General features: G+C 38.7%; 1 long non-coding RNA gene across 2 annotated transcripts in view; it reads right to left on the bottom strand.

Moving 5' to 3' along the window:
- LOC141407058 (uncharacterized) overlaps positions 1–22,163 on the bottom strand; it is a 178,341-nt gene that overhangs the window by 67,816 nt on the left and 88,362 nt on the right. For both annotated transcript variants that reach the window (XR_012414047.1, XR_012414048.1), the window contains exon 2: positions 20,522–20,670. This is a non-coding gene — a long non-coding RNA (uncharacterized lncRNA). The remainder of the gene's footprint in view (positions 1–20,521; positions 20,671–22,163) is intronic.

Raw genomic sequence — 22,163 nt, 5'->3', positions numbered from 1 at the left:
TTCAAGATAAAGCTGGTGTGCTGTGGATTCATTCACTCATTCAACAAATATTTACCAAACTATGAGGATGAAACAGTGAACCAAGGAGACACAGTTAGATCTATGTTCATGGAGCTTACATTCTCACAGGAGAAAAGATAAACAGCAAGAAAATTAGTAAAATGTAAAGCTAGGCAACATCACTTATCCCTAATGTGAGAAGAAGACATTACTCATGTGATATTCCTGCCAAAACTGATTAACTGTAATCTAATCATGAGGGATTAACTAATACAATGAAATTTAAAAAGACATTCTCTAAAGTTGTTAATAAGATGAAAGACCAAAAAAAAAAAAAAAAAAAAAAAAAAAAGCCGGCACTATTCCAGATTAAAGGTGACTAAAAATATATAATACAATACAATGTGTGATCTTTGTTAGAATCCTGAATTGGAAAAAAAGAGCTATAAATAACATTATTGGAACAATTAAATAATTTAAATATTGACTGAATATTAAATAGTATAATTGAATCCATATAATTTTTCCTGATGCGATCATTGTATTATGATTATTTAAAAGAATGACCTTGTTCATGAGAAATACTCATGGAAGTAGATAAATCCAGGTGAATGGAATAAGGTGTTCATTAAATATTCTTTCTGCTTCTCTCTAAGCTTGAACATGTTGCAAGTAAATGTTGTGTGTGTGTGTAACAATATAAGAGAACAAAAAGCAATGAGGGTGGAGATGGAGATAATTGTTTTATGTTGGTGATGAGGGAGATCCTTTTAAAAAATATATTGACATTTGAACAGAGATGTAGTAGCAGAAAGAAGTGAGAGAACAGACTATGCAGCTATCTGGGAGACAAGAGTTTCAAGCAGCATATCTGCCCTATTTGAAGACAGAAAAGATACCAATGAGACCAAAAGCAGAGTGAACAAGAGAGAAGACAGAAGGAGATGAGGTCAGATAAGTAGCTCAGAGTAAGGACATTGTTGAACCTTAGAGAGAATGATGAGATCATTGGAATTTTACTCTGAGTAGGAGAAAAATCACTGGAGATTTTTGAACCAAAATATCATATGATCTATTTTGATGCTACTATAAATGGAATTATTTTCTTAATTTTATTTTACACTTGTTCATTGCTAGCACGTAGAAAAACAATTGATTTTGTGTACTGATGTTGTATCCTGCAAACTTATTTAACTTTAGCACTGCAAAATGTTTCATTTTGTCCATTCACAGTTTGTCCATTCACCTACTGAAGGGCATCTCGGTTGCTTTCAAGTTTTGGCAATCATGAGTAAAGCTGCTATAAACATCCATGTGCAGGTTTTTGGTATGAACATAGTTTTCAACCCATTTGGGTAAACACCAAATAGCATGATTTCAAGATCATATGTTAAGAGTCTATTTAATTTTGTAAGAAACTGTGCAAGACTGTTTTTCTAAAGTAGCTGTACCATTTTGCATTTTATCAGCAATGAATGAGAGTTCCTGTTGCTCCACACTCTCATCAGCATTTGGTTTTGTCACTGTTTTTAATTTTAGCCATTGTAAGAGATATGTAGTAGAAATTACCTTTTCACCCTCTATAACCAACCCCTCCGCACACACACACATACACACACACACACACACACACACACACACACACACAAGAATTTAAAGTCAAAGCTGAAGTATCAAATCATCACTTTTTGGACTGAACACGAAATTTTTTCAGTAAAGGAATTTGTACTATGCTTGAATCACACCACACTACACAAGGTGAGAGCATTGGATGCTCTATTTTCATGCCTACAAGTGATAGATTATGCCAGAGTTGCAGGTTTGAACAACATTCATATCTGATATGAGCAATAAGATGCAAATATACATGGTCTGAATAAATGCCATTGTTCATGCAGTCTTTAAATAGATTCCTTCTAGTCTAAGGGTTCTAACAGAACATCTTATAAATGCAAGGCACTTTCAATAGAAATCTTATATGCTTTTCCTAAAAGACTTCAAAAAGCATCTTTTTCTTGAATTTTAAATGCAGAAAGACCTTAAAGTTTATTTAGACCAAGTCTCTCTTTTCTACCAGTGGCAGAGGAGGCCCAGAAAGGTAAAGTAATTTCCCCAGCTCATGTGTTGTATTATTTGTGATAGATCAGCCACAGGAACTCTACTCCATACCCTTTCCGTTGTATGATACAATAGTGCCCCTTGAAATTGGCTGTGAATTATGTCTTTCCAGTTACAAATTCTGCTTGCCTGCCTACCTAAGCAATTATAACTCACCTATAGTCTCCTATTCTGCTTCATAAAAGCTCTATGTCGTTTTGAAACGATAAATCTTCTACCTATAACATTAAAATTCATGACAGTGGTAATTCCAAAATTGACTATTCACAAGTCTAGATTTTCCTTAAATAAATTTCAAAGCCAATAATCTGTTTATCTGAATTGTTTAAAATTTTCCCATCCCTCTTTTTCTGTCATCTTCTTTCTTAAAACCCTCCCCACCTAGAGTGAGCCATGGTTTCCTTTCAATGCTGTCTCTGCACTTTGCTGTCTCTGCACTTTGGCATCTCTTCCTTCCCTAGAGGAATCTATTTTAGGTTCATGAAATCTCCTATTTTAATGATCTCTTGGGCAACTATCTTTTATGTTCTTTTTATTTTGGGGATTTGTATACTTCACCTTCTCTGTTGAAATCCTATGATCCCAATTTATTAAGAGATATGATGCATCATGCATTAGTTCCCTAGTAATAGAAATGTTCTTCCATGTCAGTTACAAAATAATAGGAAATTACATAAGCAAAAACAGCAGCAGTAATTTGTTCCCTGCTTTCATAAATTAAGAAAAGTACCATCTGAAGAAACATCAGAATCATGTTATGATTAAAAACTCTATTAATCAAAGATATAATTAATGTGCTCAAATATGAGATGGCTGAAGTATTGGGACTTATGACTAGAAGAATATAAAGAAACTTCCATGAATATCCTCTGGAAAATTAAAAATGATAAATAAATACAAAGCCAGGAAGTAACTGTGAGTGAGGAGACGCAGATGTTTCAGAGAAATAAAACATCATCTTAATGTTGCTATGGCTGTATTTAAATAAAATAAGTGTACACAATGACAGATTATCCCAAGACAAGAGGTAATCTGTAGGGTCTAGCCCCACAGGGTCGGTAGGTTTTACTCCCTGTGTGCGGAGACGAGAGATTGTAAGAATAAAGACACAAGACAAAGAAATAAAAGAAAAGACAGCTGGGCCCAGGGGACTACTACCACCAAGACGCAGAGACCAGTAGTGGCCCCAAATGCCAGGCTGCGCTGATATTTATTGGATACAAGACAAAGGGGCAGGGTAAGGAATGAGAGCCATCTCCAATGACAGGTAAAGTCACCTCGGTCACGTGTCCACTGGACAGTGGGCCCTTCCCTGTTTGGCAGCCGAGGCGGAGAGACAGAGAGAGAGAGAGGACACAGCCCACGCCATTATTTCTGCATATCAGAGAATTCTAGTACTTTCACTAATTTGCTACTGTTCTGTAAAAGACAGAGTCAGGTGTACAGAACGGAACATGAAGGCGGACTAGGAGCATGACCACTGAAGCACAGCATCCCAGAGAGATGGTTAGGCCTCCAGATAACTTCAGGCCCTCCACAAGAGGTGGAGGAGTAGAGTCTTCTCTGAACTTCTACGGGGAAAGGGAGACTCCCTTCCCGGTCTGCTAAGTAGCAGGTGCTTTTCCTTGGCACTGACGCTACCACTAGACCCTGGTCCGCTTGGTAACGGGCATCTTTCCAGATGCTGGTGTTACCGCTAGACCAAGGAGCCCTCTGGTGGCCCTGTCCGGGCTTAACAGAAGGCTCACACTCTTGGCTTCTGGTCACTTCTCACTATGTCCCCTCAGCTCCTATCTCTGTATGGCCTGGTTTTTCCTAGGTTATAATTGTAGAGCAAAGATTATTATAATATTAGAATAAAGAGTAATTGCTACAGACTAATGATTAATGTTATTCATACATAATCATATCGATTATCTATATCTAGTATTACTATTCTTATTTTATATATTTTATTATACTGGAACAGCTCGTGCCCTTGATCTTTTGCCTCGGCACCTGGGTGGCTTGCAGCCCACAGTAATCATTATGAGATACTTATAATAGCTAGGTTCTACTTCAATGTCTAATTGAAATATCAGACATCATGCATGTTCAGCAGATATAATTACACCATAATCATCCTAAAGATAGGACACAAACCTAAGTATGATGCTAATGGAGATGAAGAGGATGGGTTTTTGAAGATATGAAAGAAAGTTGGATTAGAAATAGAAAATATACCAGTTCTCTCAGACATCAGTGGTTTATATATTTCATTCACATGATCCTTTTATTTTATTAATTTATTAATTTAGTCTGGACTAGTTACATTATTATTATAATTATTATTATTATTTTGAGACAGTCTCGCTCTGTCAACCAGGCTGGAGTGCAGTGGCATGATCTCGGATCTTGACTCACTGCAAGCTCCCCGTCCCGGGTTCACTCCCTTCTCCCACCTCAGCCTCCCAAGTAGCTGGGACCACAGGTGCCTGCCACCACACCTGGCTAATTTTTGGTGTTTTTAGTAGAGATGGGGTTTCACCGTGTTAGCCAGGATGGTCTTGATCTCCTGACCTCGTGATCCACCTGCTTTGGCCTCCCAAAGTGCTGGGATTACAGGCATGTTATTTTTTTCTATAACATGTAGTATGTTCAATATTCAAACTTTTGAGAAAGTACCATGACAGTTAAATATTGAAACTATAAATAGATACTGTAAGCCTGTTCCTAGGAAATACTTCAGAATATATATCTCTTATCTAAACATTTCAGTGTATTTGATTATTCAGTACTACCATTTAATGTTATAGTGTACAGAATAGTACTGGACAAACAGAGCTCATTCTTGGGATGTAATCTTAAAACAAAAATTTTTCCCCCCACTGCCTGTTAATTTTATTAGGAGAGGCTAGACTTTCCTTATCCTTGGAAATAACAGTTTCAATACAGATAATAAAATATCTAGAATTATGTAATACTTAAAACTCTGAATTTATTTAAAATTAGGGTATCTCTCACAGTATAGCTCATGTACTCCTTCCTCAGCTCATAGAAATATGATAATGCCCTCACTTCCCTTGGTCAAGGTCCCTTCATCCTTTAGTCTAGCCTGCCCTCTTAGACAGGACCTTCCCCATGTTAACTTTCATCTCCAGAACCTAATTCACAGGTTACTTGTATACATACCCTAATACCAATAAAACCAGAAAGTGCGGGACACCCAGTGGGGCCACTCTCCTCTTGCTAATTGCTAACATGCAGTTTGCTATTTCTCATCCTAGATATTTCACATATGACAGCAAGATCCCACTCTTGGAGTGGTCTCATTAAAGCCTCCTTTCTACATGTGAGACTAAGAAGTAATGCAACTCTATCCCTTTGAGGGGAGACATGGTTATTTACAGCACTCAGTGCCCTCTCTTAAGAAATTATCCTTGCATTGTCTCCTTGCATTGTCTCATTCTCCTTGCATTGACCCCCAGGAAAAGGGTCTTTAAGCAAGGAGATCTTTGCATCAGACCTCTAACAGATCTTTCTAAAGAAATTGTTCCCGGATCCTCTCTGAACCCAACACATACTGATCCTTTTATTTTGCAGATGTGAGTGAAAAGTTGAAGAGCATTGTGTCTAGTTTTCTGCTCTCCCCTTTAAGTATTAACATTTATACTGCCACTTCACTTTGGAAAGTCATATTAATTGGTCTCAGCACCTCACGTTAAACTACCCAACTCTTTTTTGGTAGTACCAACTACCAATAATTCCACACACCAGGATTAAATTGTAAAACCTAAGTAATGATAGTGAAAATAGTTCAAGAAATGTATACAGCTTTTAAAAATCTAATTAGTCATCACCTGAGTCACTTAATGTTTATAAATAGAAAGGCTTGATTTTCATGTGTCCCTGGATAGTTGCAGAGCCATTCTGGCATCAAAAGTAGGTCCAATAGAACTTTGGGGAAACATGCCCCAGTGCTTAATAAATACTTGCAAGTAGAAGATGCAAAAGGGTCCACTGAACAATCTCCATCTAGGCCCTTTGCATGTGGCCAAGATGAAGTAAGCGGGGGTGCCTCAGTTTTATATCTAAATGCCCAGTATGTTCAGGTCATCAGTCTGTCCATGACAATCTGGGATTACAGTACAAATTAGCAAGACCAGCAACTCAAACTAGGTCCATTGGTGGTCAAGCCATTATGACATCTATGCTGGTTCATGTGCCTGGCCCAGGCAGCATGAGTGTGATAGACAGTGTGCCTAAAGTATTAATAGTAAGTATATCCAGATCACCAGTCTCTTCAGAATGGGCACTGTTAAAGAGCTGGTTCAGATGTTGGCCATATGTTTTATCTTTCATATATATCCTTAATTATGGTCTATGCTCTAGCTGGGAATGCCTAAAGGTGGCTGTGGTTGAGTAGGAGGAGTGGGATGGGGTTTCCACCAGCTTTTACCAAGATTTGGGTCCTTTCTGCCTTCTGGCCTGGACACTAGGCCCCTTAGATGAGTTAACTCAACCTCACTGGATGGAGACTCTGTCACCTACCATTCTCCACTTCTACCTCACTGACTCCAGGCTCTACCACTGTCCCCTCCCAAGCCCCCCAAGAAAAATACTTCAGAAATAGGGCACTGGACTAGCCATAGGAGATACTTGGTCTCCTCGACACTGTCTATGTGGCCTTAAGACAGGTCACTTTCATTCTCTGGGCTTCACTTTCCTCCTCTTTAAAATTAGAACAATAATAATATTTGCCTCATAGGGCTCTTGTGAGGGTTTAATGAGCTCATTCATGCAACAACTCTAAGTCACTAATCAATACGTTTGGTGGATACTAGAGATTTTATTGATTAGAGAGATCACATGAAAACTTCTTGCAACCAAACACGGCACACTTAAAATATATCATATATGCACATAATGTGCTATATACATATAGATATAAATTTTACACACTGACAAGTATTTGATTTCCTTCACTACATGCTTTGAAATGTTTTGCTACAATTATAGAATTAAGTTTCAAAAATACATGTAATGGTGAAAATATTTAACTCATAATTCTAAAGTAATTATCCCTGAAATATTTATTTTTATATATTAAAATTTGATATTAAGTACTCATTTCTATTAAGAAACAGAGATGGATAAGTTTCAGTGTCGGACCCAGGAGCAAATCTTTGCCAAGACCTGTTAAGTAAGTCTCCAACTCACAAAAATGCCTATTCCACATTTTTCAGACGAAAGCAAGTGGAGAAGAAGGGATTTCTTTATATCTTTTGTAGACCGCCAAGGATTAGGTCAGTGAAATGAGGTCCTAGTCCTAATCTGACACTGGTTGTGTCCAGCAATTGAAAGATTTACTATTTGTGGACCTCAATTTTCACATGCGTCAGTGAAGAGGTTGGTGCTTGATTGCTTTGCGCTGTAATGAGCAGAAAGCCCTGTCTCAACTATTTTAAACAATCATGAGACATCATATCTCAAGAGTAAGACTTCCATAAGTTGAACAGGCTCCATGCACAGTAGCCCAGGATCATTGCACTGCTCCTCTCTGATGCTCTTGGCCCCATGCTTGTCCATGTGCAGGCTTCAGCCCAGCTGGCTTCACTCATGATCACAAGATAGGGGTTACTGAGCCGCATATCACTTACAACATGATAAGATATAACTGAAGAAGGGGTGGTTTCTATGAACAAGAAAACCTTTCCCTGGCTCACTGCAGCAGTCTTCCTTTAAGTCTCATTGGCTAGGATGAAATCACATGTCCCTTTCCAAAAGCAGTCATAAGGTTTCCACAACTGGGTAAAATAAGATTTACTTGAGTCATGTTGGGAAGTTTGTTCATTGCTTTAAGAACTAGGCTTCTATTGAAAAGACTTTGGAGCAGGCAACCAACTGTGCTTGCTATCCTCACTTAGGTATCTTTTAGTTGTAAAAGAATGAGTCTGAGGTATTTTTGTCATCACCTGATTAATAAATGTCATGCTAAGTCATCATTTAATGCAACACTGAAATAGCTGGCTTCAAGAAGACAAATAAAGATTGTATGTAAGTCATAGGGGAAGCAAACCAGATTTATATTCTAAAGAGGTTCAAATATTCTGAAAATGATATACATAGTTTTGGAATGGCCCAATGATAGGGCAAAAGGGGTGATGATCAATTTTACTTTATTTATTTACATTTCCATGAGATAATAAAATACAGACTTTCCTAACATACCAAATGAAGTCTGGGAAAAGCAAATTGCATCCTGGCTACCAAGTCAGAAGTCAGCTTAAACCAAGAAGTAGATCAGTGATGCTTAAATAATCAGAAATGCAACTGAAATAATCAGAATAACAATCTTGTGAAAGCTCAATTCTTAAAATAAATTCACATTTTTTTCAACTACAGTTATTTTCTATCTTGTGGATAGTAGAGCATAGTTAGGATTTCCATTAGAAAAATGGTGTTTTTTTTCTTTCATTTGCTTTCCTTCTTTCTTTGGCTTTTTAAACCCTTCTTTCCTTTTCTTTTCTTTTCTTTTCCTTGTCTTTTCTTTTCTTTTCCTTCCTTTCTTTCTTCCCCCCAAACATTCCCCTCCCTCTTTCTCTTTCTATCTTATTCTCCTAAGACCAGTAACATTGTTTCTCCATTTGGGAGAAAATATTCAGTGGTATTCTGAAGATGGCTCATACTGGCTCACTACAGCTAACTGTGCACATCTTTCCCAACTCTGAGTTCAGTAAAAATTTTTAATAGCTTGAAATTGATCACAATGGGATAATTTACACAACATAATTTGGCAAGCACTACAAATCACAGCTTACTCTTTTTGTTTTTTTGTTGTTTTTCCAGAAAGCCAGATCACCAGCATACCACTAGAGGCAGCATATCAGAATGACTAAGAGCAAGGATTCTGGTCTTATACTATTTTAGTTCAAGTACAGTCATCCTTTGGTATCCTTGGGGAATTGGTTCCAGAACCCCCCCTGGATACCCAAATCCATGGATGCTCAAGCCCCCTATATAAAATTTATATAACCTATGCAGTTCCCCCCACATACTTTAAATCATCTCTAGATTACTTATAATACCTACTAGATTATAAATGTTATGTAAATAGTTGTTAAACTGTATTGTTTAGGAAATAATGACAAGAAAAAAGTCTACACATGTTCAGTACAGATACAACCATTCATTTTCAATCGGCGATTGGTTAAAGTCACGGATGCAAAATCCATGGACACAAGGGCCAGCTGTAATGTCTTTCCCATTTAATTTCTCTGACCAACAGTAAAATAGGAATAATAATACATATCCCATAGGCTAAGAATAGAATGGGACAATGTTTTTTACAAGTGTTATTACTTGTGGTAAAGATCGTCACAAATTCTTTGTTTAAAAGGCACGATTTGTATCTCCTTCCCTAGAATGAGTGTGGCTTTGTGACTGTTTGTATAATAGACTCTGATGACAGGAATGATGTTCCAGTTTCCAGGCCCAGGCCTCCAAGAAACTGGCAGTTTTCACTTCCCATCTCTTGAACTGTTCTTTCTGGTATATATTAGGGGTCTTCAGGGAAGTATAACCAATAGGATAGATAGGTATATATATAGGGCTCCTTTTTTTTTTTTTAAGTAATTGGCTCACATGCTTGTGGGGACTGGCAAGTGTAAAATCTTCAGAGCAGACTCGCATGTTGGAGACCCAGAGAAGGGTTGATGCTGCAGTTTCAAGTCAAAGGCAATTTAGAGGCAGAATTCCTTCTTCCCTGGGCCTCAGACTGTTCCTCTTCAGGCATTCAACTTATTGGATGAAGCCCACTCACATTATGAGGATACTCTGTTTTACCCAAAGTCTACTGATTTAAATATTAATCACTTCTAAAACATGTCTTGTCAGCAACATCTAGACAGTCGTTTAAGCAAACACCTGGGCACTGTAGCCTAGCCAAAATGACACATATAATTAATTATCACATAGGGTAGCCAACTCCAGGTAGGAAGTCCAATTATATGGTACAGAGATCAAATATAGGCGCCCTGAGACTATGTGGAGTTGGACAGGGGACAGGCTGAGACCAGCCTTTCAGATTTGCCTACCAAAACGTAAAGCATGTGATCTCCAGTTCATCCCAGTTGTAATGGTTAATGTTAGGTGTCAACTTGATTGGATCGAAAGATACCTAAATGACTGGTAAAGTATTGTTTCTGGGTGTGTCTATGGGGGTGTGGCCAGAGGAGATTGATATTTGAGTTGGTAGACTGGGAGAGGAAGACCCACCCTCAGTATGGGTGGGTACCATTCAATCAGCTGCCAGTGTGGCTAGAACAAAGCAGGCAGAAGAAAGTGGGATAACCTTGTTTCCTTGGTCTTCTGGCTTTCCTCTTTCTCCTGTGCTGGATGCCTCCTCTTGCTCCTCCTGCCCTTGGGCATCAGACTCCAGGTTCTTTGGCCTTTGGACTCTTGGACTTGTACCAGTGACTTGCTGGGAGCTCTCAGACCTTCGGCCACAGACTGAAGGCTGCATTGTCAGCTTCCCTGGTTTTGAGGCTTTCAGACTCAGATTGAGCCATTACCAGGTTTCCTCTTACCCAGCTTCCAGAGGGCTTATTGTGGGAGTTCGCCTTGTGATCATGTAAGCCAGTTCTCCCTAACAAACTTTCTTTCATATATACATATATCCTATTAGTCCTGTCCCTCTGGAGAGCCCTGATTAATACAGATTTTGGTACCGGGGTGGTTTTAGAGCAATGAATTTTAAGGATGGATTTCTTTAGTCAGTTTTGTGGTTCCTGGCTCTTTAATCTGGTTAGACCTAAAAATGCTAATGACTCTACTTCTAATAGTATGGAGAGTACTGATAGTCTTTGGCATGAATTGTTTAGAGAGTTGTACGAAATTAATGCATTTGATATTCCTGATTCACCACTCTTGAGAAGCAAGGAGTTTGGTGACTCTATACACGATACCTTTGAACATTTGTAGAGAACCAAGGAATATAATGAAGTGGGTTAATTGCTCCTAAGTTTGATGGAGAAAGCGATGAAAGAAAAGAATGAGCTCAGGTATGCCATCTCCCATCTTCTGGCTCCAGAAGCACATACTTAGCCGCAAATCTTGTAAGATTGCCCTGGGTGAAAGTCTTATCTCTTATAGATGAAGTCTGAAATTGCTAAAAATCAGACACAAGCTTTTATCATGTGAGTGGCTGGCCTGCAACAAAAGATACAGGCTCAGTCTCACCAAATGTCTACTGTTAAAATGAGGGCATTCATTGGGAAAGAATGGGACACTGTAACTTGAGATGGGGATGTGTTGGAGGACCTTGATGAAGTTGGAGACACTGAGCTCCTAAATTCTGATGAGACTTTTTTGTCAGAGGAAATGGCCTCCCCAACCCTGTGACATCGCCTCCCCACCCAGGCTGCCACCAGCCTTTCCCCCTTTGTCTGAGGAGATTGCATGGCCTGAGGCAATAGTGATGGTCTCCCCTGATGCAGCTGCCAGGCAAGGCAATGCTGATTGTCCCCACCACCCCTCTTTTCTTCTACACCTGTAACTAAACTCAAGTGTCAGTAGTCCCCTAGAGGTGAGATTCAGAGTATGACCCACAAGGAGGTGCACCACACTCCAAAAGAACTACTTGAGATTTCTAATTTATATAAGCAGAGATCCACAGAACAGGTATGGGAATGGATATTAAGGGTGTGGGATAACGGTAGAAGGAACATAAAGTTGTATCAGGCAGTTATTCATATGGGCCCACTAAGCAGAGATTTTGCATTTAATGTTGCAGCAGGGGGGATTATAAAAGGTTCTAATGGTTTATTTGCTTGGTTAGCTGAATCATGGATCAAAAGATGGCCCACTATGAGCGAGCTGGAAATGCCTGATCTCCTTGGTTTAATGTAGAGGAAGGAATCCAAAGGCTTAGGGAGATTGGAATGCTAGAGTGGATTATTCACTTTAGACTTACTCATCCAAACTGAGAAGGTTCAGAAGACACATCCTTCACCAATACCTTGTGAAATAGATTTGTGAGGGGAGCATCTGCGTCCTTGAAGAGCTCTGTGATTGCTCTTCTCAGTATGCCAGAACTTACAGTGGAAATTAATTTTTCCTCAATGGGAAAACTTAAATATAATAGGAATAATTTGATCCCAAGGTGGCATGGGCCAAGTGGCAGCACTCAACCATCAAAGGCAAGTTGGGGGTAGTTACTGTAATGGACAACAGAGTCAAAGCAGCAATCAGAATAGTCTGACTTGCATAGAGCTCTGGCATTGCCTAATTAATCTCAGTGTCCTAGAAGTAAAATTGATAGGAAACTTACTGCATTCTTACTTAATTTGTATAAGCAGAAAACTTCCAGGTCAAATAGAAAAAGACTAATTTGAATTATAAAAACAGAGCATCATGGCTTTTCAATCAATTTTCAGATTTGAGCCAGTTTATACACCTAGAACCCCTTGAATGGAGGGGAGGCCTGTTCCCTTAAGGAAGGACCCCACTACACTACCAACAATGTGTACTGTTAATCCTTCTCCCATGCCTCCCCAAGGAGACTTCTGGCCTTTTACCAAGGCAACTGTGCATTAGGGAAAGGGGAATGATGAGATCTTCCAGGGACTACTGGACACTGGCTCTAAGCTGACATTGATTCCCAAAATGTCAAAATGTCATTGTGATCCTCCAGTTAGAGTAGGGACTTATGGAGGTCAGGTAATTAATAGGGTGTTAGTTTAGGTCCAACGTGCAGTGAGTACAGTGGGTCCCCGGACTCATCCTGTAGTCGTTTCCCAATGTCAGAATGCATAATTAGCATAGACATATGTAGCAGCTGGCAGAATCCCCACATTGTTTCTCTGACCGGTGGGGTGAGGGCTAGTATGGTGGAAAAGGCCAAATGGAGGCGATTAGAGCTGCCTCTACCTAGAAAAAACAGTATTTCATCCCTGGAGGGATTTCAGAGATTAGTGCCACCAACAAGAAATTGAAAGACGCAGGGGTGGTGATTCCCACCATATCTCTGTTCAACTCTCCTACTTGTTCTGTGCAGAAGACAGATGGATTTTGGAAAATGACAGTAGATTAGCACAAGCTTAACCAAGTGGTGACTCCAACTGCAGCTGCTGTACCAGATATAGTCTCATTGCTTGAGCAAATTAAGAAATCTCCTGGTACCTAGTATGCAACTATTAATTTGGCAAATGCCTTTTTCTCCTGTCCATAAGGTCCTACCTTAGGGGTATATCAACTCTCCCGCTCTGTGTCATAATCTTGTCCACGGAGATCTTGATCATTTTTCCTTTCCACAAGATATCACACTGGCCCATTACATTGATGAATTTATGCTGACTGGACCCAGTGAGTGATAAGTAGCAGCCACACTAGACTTGTTTGTGAGAATTTGTGTGCCAGGATACAGGCAATAAATCTGACTAAAATTCAGAACTGTCTACCTCAGTGAAATTTCTAGGAGTCCAGGCTGCAGGGCCTATCAATCAAAAGGTGGAAGTGGAAGTGGCATCACTCACCATCACCCCTAATGACTCACCAGCAAAATGTTTGCTTCCTGTTCCCATGGCATTATGTTCTGCCGGCCTAAGAGGCCTTAGTTCCTGAAGAAGAAAAGCTGCCACCAGGAGACACAACAATAATTCCATTAAACTGGAATTTAAGATTGCCACTTGGCCACTTTGGGCTCCTCCTTCCTCTAAGTCAATAGGCTAAGAAGGGAGTTACAGTGTTGGTGGAGGTAATTGACCAGACAATCAAGATGAAATCAGACTACTCTACAATGGAAGTAAGGAAGAGTATGTCAGGAATGCAGGAGATTCCTTAGGGTGTCTCTCATTATTACGATGCCCATGATTAAGGTCAATGGGAAACGACAGTTACCCAATCCAGACAGGATGACAAATGGTCCAGACCCTTCAGGAATGAAGGTTTGGGTTCCTTCACCAGGCAAAAACCAATGACAGGCCAACGTGCTTGCTGAAGGCAAAAAGAATACAGAAGGGGTAGAAGAAGCTAGTCATCAATTCCAGCTATGACCATGTGGCCAGTTGCAGAAACAAGGAATGTAATTATCATGAATATTTCCTCATAACGTTGTTAAGAACATGTTTGTGCATGTATGCACCTGTACTAAGAAAATATCTTCATTCTATTTCCTTTCTTTTTACTTTATCATGTAACATAAGTTTCATTGATATCCTATCAGCATTTAAGTGTTGTTAACTTCATGTAATGCCATTTAGGTTAAGGATTAGTGCACTTCCAGTTGTATGAAACATAGTTGTATTACATTAGGTGTAATTATGACCTTATTATTGTCTTTATTTAGAGATTAAGTATGATTTCAGGAGACGTATATGGGTGCCAAGTTGACAAGGGGTGGACTTGTGATGGTTAAGATTAGGTGTCAACTTGATTGATTGGATTAAAAGATAGCTAGGCTGGGCGAGGTAGCTCACTCCTGTAATCCCAGCAGCTTGGGAGGCCTAGGCAGGTGGATCACGAGGTCAGGAGTTCAAAACCAGCTTGGCCAAGATGGTGAACCCCCGTCTCTACTAAAACTATAAAAATTAGCCTGGCATGGTGGTAGGTGACTGTAATCCCAGCTACTTGGGAGGCTGAGGCAGGAAAACCGCTTGAACCTGGGTGGCAGAGGTTGCAGTGAGCTGAGATCATGCCACTGCACTCTAGCCTGGGCAACAGAGTAAGACTCCATCTCAAAAACAAAACAAAACAAAAAAAGATACCTAGATGGCTGGTTAATTATTTGTCTATGAGGGTATTGCCAGAGGAGATTTATGTTTTGAGTTGGTGGACTGGGAGAGGAAGACCCACCCTCAATGTGTGTGGGCACCATCCAATCAGCTGCCAGTCTGGCTAGAACAAAAGCAGGCAGAAGAAGATAAAATAACTTTTCTTCCCGATTCTTCTAGCTTCCTGCTTTTCCCTGGGCTGGATGCTTCCTCCTGCTCCTCCTGCCCTTGGACATCAGACTTCAGGTTCTTCAGCTTTTGGACTCTTGGACTTGCACCAGTGGTTTGCCAGGAGTTCCTGGGCCTTTGACCATAGACTGAAGGCTACACTGTTGGCTTCTCTGGTTTTGAGGCTTTCAGACCCAGATTGAGCCACTACCAGCTTCTCTCTTCTCAGCCTGCCTACCATAGGACTTCGCTTTGTGATCAAGGAGTCAATTCTCCCTAATAAACTCCCCTTCATATATACATATATCCTATCTGTTCTGACCCTATAGAGAACCCTGAGTAATATACACCAGTCACTAGCTGAATAGCACCAACTTCTACCCAGTCAATAACTATGTGGAGCAAAGGGATCACCCAGCTGAGTCCTGCTTGAAATTCTGACATACAAAATCATAATATATTTAAAATATTTATGCACTAAGTCACTAAGTTTTGGGGTAGTTCTTTACACAAGAAGAGTTAACTGAACACTATCTATCTTTATTTAGACCAGGCTTTGTTTAGGAGATAGTTATGCTATAATTAAACTTATTTTTAGGTTATTTTAGGTTTCCAAGTCCCATAATGAGCTTAAGGTGTATTCCTTTCTGATAGCAGGCAGGTCTGAATTTGTCCAAGTGCATTTGTATGAAAAACTGAGAAGATTACTGGAAAGTGAAAGATTCTAAAGAAAAACTAGCTTTGCAGATAATCCTGACACACTTTACTCATGAGGATGCACAGGCTTTTGTAAAAGTGCTTGCTCTCTGCCTTTCTACTCAACCTCACATAAATTAATGCTCTATGTAGAAATGAGTTCACCATGTGCTGGGAGTGAGCTGTGGGGAGGAAGAACACTATAATTAAAGCCTAAAGGAGGTATCTCAGTCAAATTTTCATAAGCTATCAATCACAAGCATCTTGTAAGTACCCCTTTTTGACAAAACATAGCTTTGATACTCCCAAACCTTAGCACATTAGAGGAATAGTGCCCAACAGTTCATGGCAATCTTTAAAGAGTGAGTATGACATGATTTGGCTCTGTGTCCCCACCCAAATCTCATCTCGAATTGTAATCCCCACTTATCAAGGGAGGGACCTGGTGGAAGTTGATTGGATCACGGGGACAGTTGCTGTTGTTGTGATAGTCAGTCAGTTCTCACAAGATCTAATGGTTTTAAAAGTTAGATCTTTTAAAAAGTTAGGAACTACAATGGTTTGGTAGTTCCCTCCCTGTGCTCTCTTTTTCACCTTCTGCCATGTAAGACGTGCCTTGCTTCCCCTTCCCCTTCTGCCATGATTGTAAGTTTCCTACATGTAAACCATGTGAAACTGTGAGTCAATTAAATCCCTTTCATTTATAAATTACCCAGTCTTAGGTAGTATAATTATAGCAATGTGAAAACGGACAAATACAGAGTGGTTATACCAGTCAGGAGTGGCAGAACTTAACAGAAGCCAAGTCAATGCCCATTGACTCAACTGTGACTGGCTTGCTAGAATCAGGGAGAAAGGGCCAGGAAAAGATAAATCAAACAGGAGATCCATGTATTCATCACAGGAGAGCATGGGTAACAATCTCCCAGGCACATTTGGGTATTAGAAAAATTTCAGGAAGCTGAGATTCTGCAGACGGAGTGAGAACCGTCAAAATGTGAGTCTGTACTCTTTTAACCCAGCACCATTTATCCAACTCTCTAGATTCACCAACTTCCAACTTTCCCTCTGTAAAACAATTTGAATAATGCCTGTGGCATGATGCACATGCATCAGTAGGAAGCCAATCTCTGCCATGGCCACACAATTTGGCTACTAGCACATGGGTGATTATCAAGAATCAGTCATTCTCCTACAAAATATATCATATCTATTACTGCAAAAACAAATTTGTGTTAAATATCATGTAAACCAATAATAATGTATGTGAAAATTGTTTCTCTGAAAAATGTCTGAGTAAGCTTTCAATAAAGACTATAAAGTCACTACAAAAGACATTGTCAATTTGGGCAGATGTGATAAAATTGTCAAAGATTAAAACAAAAATGTAGAAAAATTCTACATTCACAACTCTAAGTTCTTGTCACTTCTTAAATAAATAAAATCTGGAACTTATATTCTAAGGGGAAAATGTCTTGATATCTTTAGGGGATACTCAAGATAACCTTCATCTTTCTTGCTTTGCTCTGATAGCCTCTGAGAATCAAATGGCATTCTATAAAGTGCTGGTCCTTCTCCTTCTGTAAACTTCATGTAGACGGTAGATTTAGGCTAATATTCATTTGCACACACCCTCCTATAAAATAGGATTACTTTTTATTGACTACTATTGATTTAACTTACTTTACTGAGTTTCTCCTTTTCTGAATAATTCCTGATATTTAGATTTAGTATACGCTTTCTGTATTTTTAAATTTTCATTGACTATTAACAAATAATTTTTGTGTTTGTCTAAGATTGTCAGCTTGCACAATCTCATTTGGAAAGTGGGAGACCGAATTGTCCATCCTTGTATAAAAACCTAGTTTCTTATCTTTGATGAAATTTACTAAAAAAACCCCTCAAGATTTCGAAAGTATGCATCAATTCTAACCCTTTGTTGTCAGTTAGGGTAAGTAAACTAGCTTCCATACAAATAAGCCCTCAAGTCTCAGTGATGCACTGAGTCCATCTCTCATACAAAATTTGGTTCTGAGTTTCTGGTCAGCATCATTTTGGAACCATGACTTTTCCCATCATGTGGTTCCAGTATTCCTTAAAGCCTGGGAATCCTCTGCTGGATTATCTACATAAACCCAGCAAACTAACGTAGAGAACAAGAATTGGAAATGGTGCAGACATTTTCAGTGGACCAGGCCTGAAAGAGGAACACATCAATTTTGTGCATATTGCATTAAACAGTATTCAGTAACGTGGCAACATCAAACTGCAAAGAAACTGCAGAGTCAAATAAATGCAGAGTTAAATAAATGGAACATGTAGTCTAACTGTGTTTTCTGGAGGAAGAGTTTGAATGAGCACATAGCAGCCTCTTTCTCATAAGTCCTCCACTACATATAATATTTCCAATACATAATGATAAACTTATTCTGTGTCCTAAAATGATATTTAGAGGTAAAAATGAGGAATGAAGAGGAAAACTTTCTTTTCAAATTGTATTGCCCTCCCTAACATAAAGAATCAAGAATTAAGCTAAACTTTTCATGTAATCAGCTATAATATATTATTATATTATAATAATTAATATATATTATATATATCACATATCATAATATATGAAATGATATATAATATATTATTATATTATAATAATTAATATATTATTAATTACTGCCACCAGTGAATAAGCTGCTTCATCATTATAATGTGCACTGTTAATTGCTTTCTGTAGTGTTACACAGGTAGTTTTGGAATGTAGATATAAGTTCTATAGAAATAAAAGGAAACACTCAGAAAATATGACCTATTAGGGAAATAAGCCCTGAGTAGAGATGATTTTTAAAACAAATTTGATTGTTATTGCCTATTTTCAATTGAAGCAATGTAGTTGATTGATTGACTTGTTTGAGTTTTTCAAACTGGTGGTAAAAATGTTTTAATTACACAAAGATAATTACAGATTCCAGAAACTTGATTAGTGTTCACTTTAGACTCTAGAAGTCTGTATAAAAACCAAATGTGATATGAGAATAATAGAATAATAATTTAATATGTGGAGAATATATTTCATGAAAGCTTATTCTAAAGAAAACCAAGCTAGAATTACATAAATTAGAGCTCTAAAAACATTCTTGTTAATTTAAAATTTGGAAATGAAATAACCAAATATAACTTAGAAGAAATATTCAAAATGATTAATATGTTTCACCCAAAAATTATTTAGATGTTGCATATCATTCTTAAACTATAATCCAGATAAACTTCCAACTATGACAGAAAATATCTCAGTTCTGTATACCTAATATTTTAAATTAATATCCAGAATAAATACATTGTATATTATATAGCATTAATGGACTCTCTCTTTATAAAATGCCACTTCTGGCCGGGCGCGGTGGCTCACGCCTGTAATCCCAGCACTTTGGGAGGCCGAGGCGGGCGGATCACAAGGTCAGGAGATCGAGACCATGGTGAAACCCCGTCTCTACAAAAAATACAAAAAAATTAGCCGGGCGCGGTGGCGGGTGCCTGTAGTCCCAGCTACTTGGGAGGCTGAGGCAGGAGAATGGCAGGAACCCGGGAGGCGGAGCTTGCAGTGAGCCGAGATCGCGCCACTGCACTCCAGCTGGGGGACAGAGCGAGACTCTGTCTCAAAAAAAAAAAAAAAAATAAATAAATAAATAAATAAAATAAAATGCCACTTCTGCAGTCCCTTTAGGAGAAAGATAATCTGCTTGTCTTTCTGTCTTCTTTGAATGACCTCCTGAAAAAAAGAAAATGATGCCTCCTTGGCCATATTTTAAAAATCATTTTCTTGTCAGCAACGTTTAATTCTCCCCATCCATTTATTCATCCAAGCACAAGCCAAGAATATTCTGGCATATTTCAGAGCTAGAGGATTGAATGGGTGGTGTCTGATAGTTTGCTTTTTGGAACAGTTATCATCACTGGTGGAATAATGATTTATTTGACCAGAGCGTCTGAGGAACAAATTGGAGAAGCCTGGGAAGCCGAACTGAGTGCAAGCAAAATAGTGTAGCAGGCAAGATTTATGTTCAGCATTCTTGATCACTTCACTTTCATTAATTCTCCCTCCTTAAGTTCCTCACTGTGGAGCTCAGCTGGTATGTAACTTCAGGCAGTGCACTGCAATCTGAACCTTTATGTCTCTTCTTTCTTTCATCTTGGATTCCATTTCCTCTAGCCCTCCTCATTAACCTAGATGACATGCATTGAATAATCAATTAATCTGTAGTAATATGTAAGTACACATCAGTGCCTTGATATGTTACTCCTACATTAGTATTTTCACACAGAACTATGCGACATGGAAAGTTTTAATTTCTCTCTTGGCAACTGATAAAGAAAGCCAGGGAGTGCTTGGCTTTCAAATCTGAACCATATCTGTAATATGGCTTTCAAATCTGAACCATATCTGTAATAGATATGTAGCCTTCTCCTTCAATAGTGGGCCATTAGTTTTATTTCCTCCTTATATGTTATGAGATGATGGGTTTGTATGAAGATAATAATCTTCTATTAGAGATTTATGTAATTCACATTATAAGAAGACTCTGATTATTGTGTTATTTTAGACTACATTAATTCTTTAAGGTGTTGGTCTCAATCTCAAATGCCTACAGGAATTAGATAGGTAAAATAACTGCGTGAATCTGGCAGTACATACACCCACCTAAAAGTATTTAAATTTAACTGTTTTAAACTTTATGCTGGCTACATTAAATGTGTTTGCATCCTCTGCTTTAAAGCGTGTGATAACAAAACCATACCTCTGTGGTAAAAGACAGGAGGCTTCATAGGACAAAGTGATGTCTTGGGCTCTTCACTTCGGGATGCAAGAATTGAGATCTCAAGAAAGGTCAGGGTTACTCTGCCTTTCCGGGTCTTGTTGATGGAGGAAAAAGTCAAGCTATTTAATCTGCAATTTAGAGAGTAGACATGATCACCAAACAGTAATATTCAATGTTTCTAAAAACATGTTCATGTGTAAAGTAAATGAATGGTGAGATTATGGGATTTTAACTTTTTTCCTCATAATTTAATCTTTCTTTCTTTCTTTTTTTAGAAATGGTCTCATTCTGTCACCAGGTTGAAGTGCAATGTTGCAATCACAGCTCACTACAGCCTCAACCTTCACAGCTCAAGTCATCCTCCCACTCCAGCCTCTTCATTAGCTGGGAGTACAGGTGCAAGCCACCATGCCAGGCTAATTTTTGATATTTTGTAGAGATGGGGTTTTGCTATGTTGCCCAGGTTGATCTCAAACTCCTGAGCTCAAGCAATCCACCCGCCTCAACCTCCCAAAATGCTGAGATTACTGGCATGAGTCACCGTGCCTGGCCCAATCTATTTTAAGTGTAACACAATAAGCAAACCCCGCTTTTATAATAAGATAACAATGAAGTTTCTTTTCATTAAGATCAATATGCTTACAAGGCAATGTTTACACCAATATGTTTTTAAGACTATGTCCAAGAGGTAGGCGTTAGGATAGTGGCAACCACAGGGAGCTAGGCCAGGATGTGAGGAGGTCTCCTAAGAACTATGAGTGCCTGCATCTCCAGAAAGGATGCAAAGTGGAGCCTTCTATACTAGTGGACTCAGAATCATGTACTTTGCAAGTCAAACTGTCTATATTGCTTATATATTCTGCATGTTTGTCATTTTTTCACTGGTTGTTTTGAAGCGCCAGCCTGCCTAAGCTGAGTTAATGGAAATAAGAGAAAAACTTCTGTCCATATTTGAGCAGAAGGGTAGAGAGGAACAAACTCCTGGGTATCCACTGGGTGGGTAGAGTGTACATCTGAAAGTCAGCTGAGCTTGATTATCCTTCCAAAGTCATGCTGGGAATTCAGGATTTACACCTGGGAGGGGAGGACAGTCCTCATAATAGGTACGGAATAAGTCAGCTCATAAGTACAGAAATTGAGGGTGAAGTTTAGAAACTTTTATGATGATTTGACATTACTATGACATCAAAGCACATAATTGTTTTCCTAAAAATTTATTTCCATTATAAAGTATTATTCTGTAACAGATTAGAGATTTTTTAAAAGACTGGTCTTTTACCCCAAATAATTTAAAACACTATTATAGAAGGCATTGAAAATGTTTAATGATTACAATTTTATTTTTCCACATATTAGGTCAGATTCACTCACTCAAACAAGGTCTTCCTTTGAAAAGTGCAGCATTTATTCTAAAAAGTTAGAATTTGGGAATAATTTTTTATATTTTCAGAGTTAATGTTGATTGTGACCATAAAGCACACAAATTTTAACCCTTCTATTCCAGACAAGACTTGGCCTAGGTGAAAGGTTGGCTCTGCAGATAAGCAATTAAGAAGGCATGGTGTTATAAAGGTATTGATGAAAGCTTCTGCAGATAGAAGGGACAGCACACATTTGTTTA

The sequence above is a fragment of the Macaca fascicularis genome, chromosome 6, assembly GCF_037993035.2.
Source record: "Macaca fascicularis isolate 582-1 chromosome 6, T2T-MFA8v1.1".
NCBI lineage: Eukaryota > Metazoa > Chordata > Mammalia > Primates > Cercopithecidae > Macaca > Macaca fascicularis.
The sequence above is the reverse complement of the archived record's forward strand: the minus strand, read 5'-3'. Positions and strand labels throughout refer to the sequence as shown.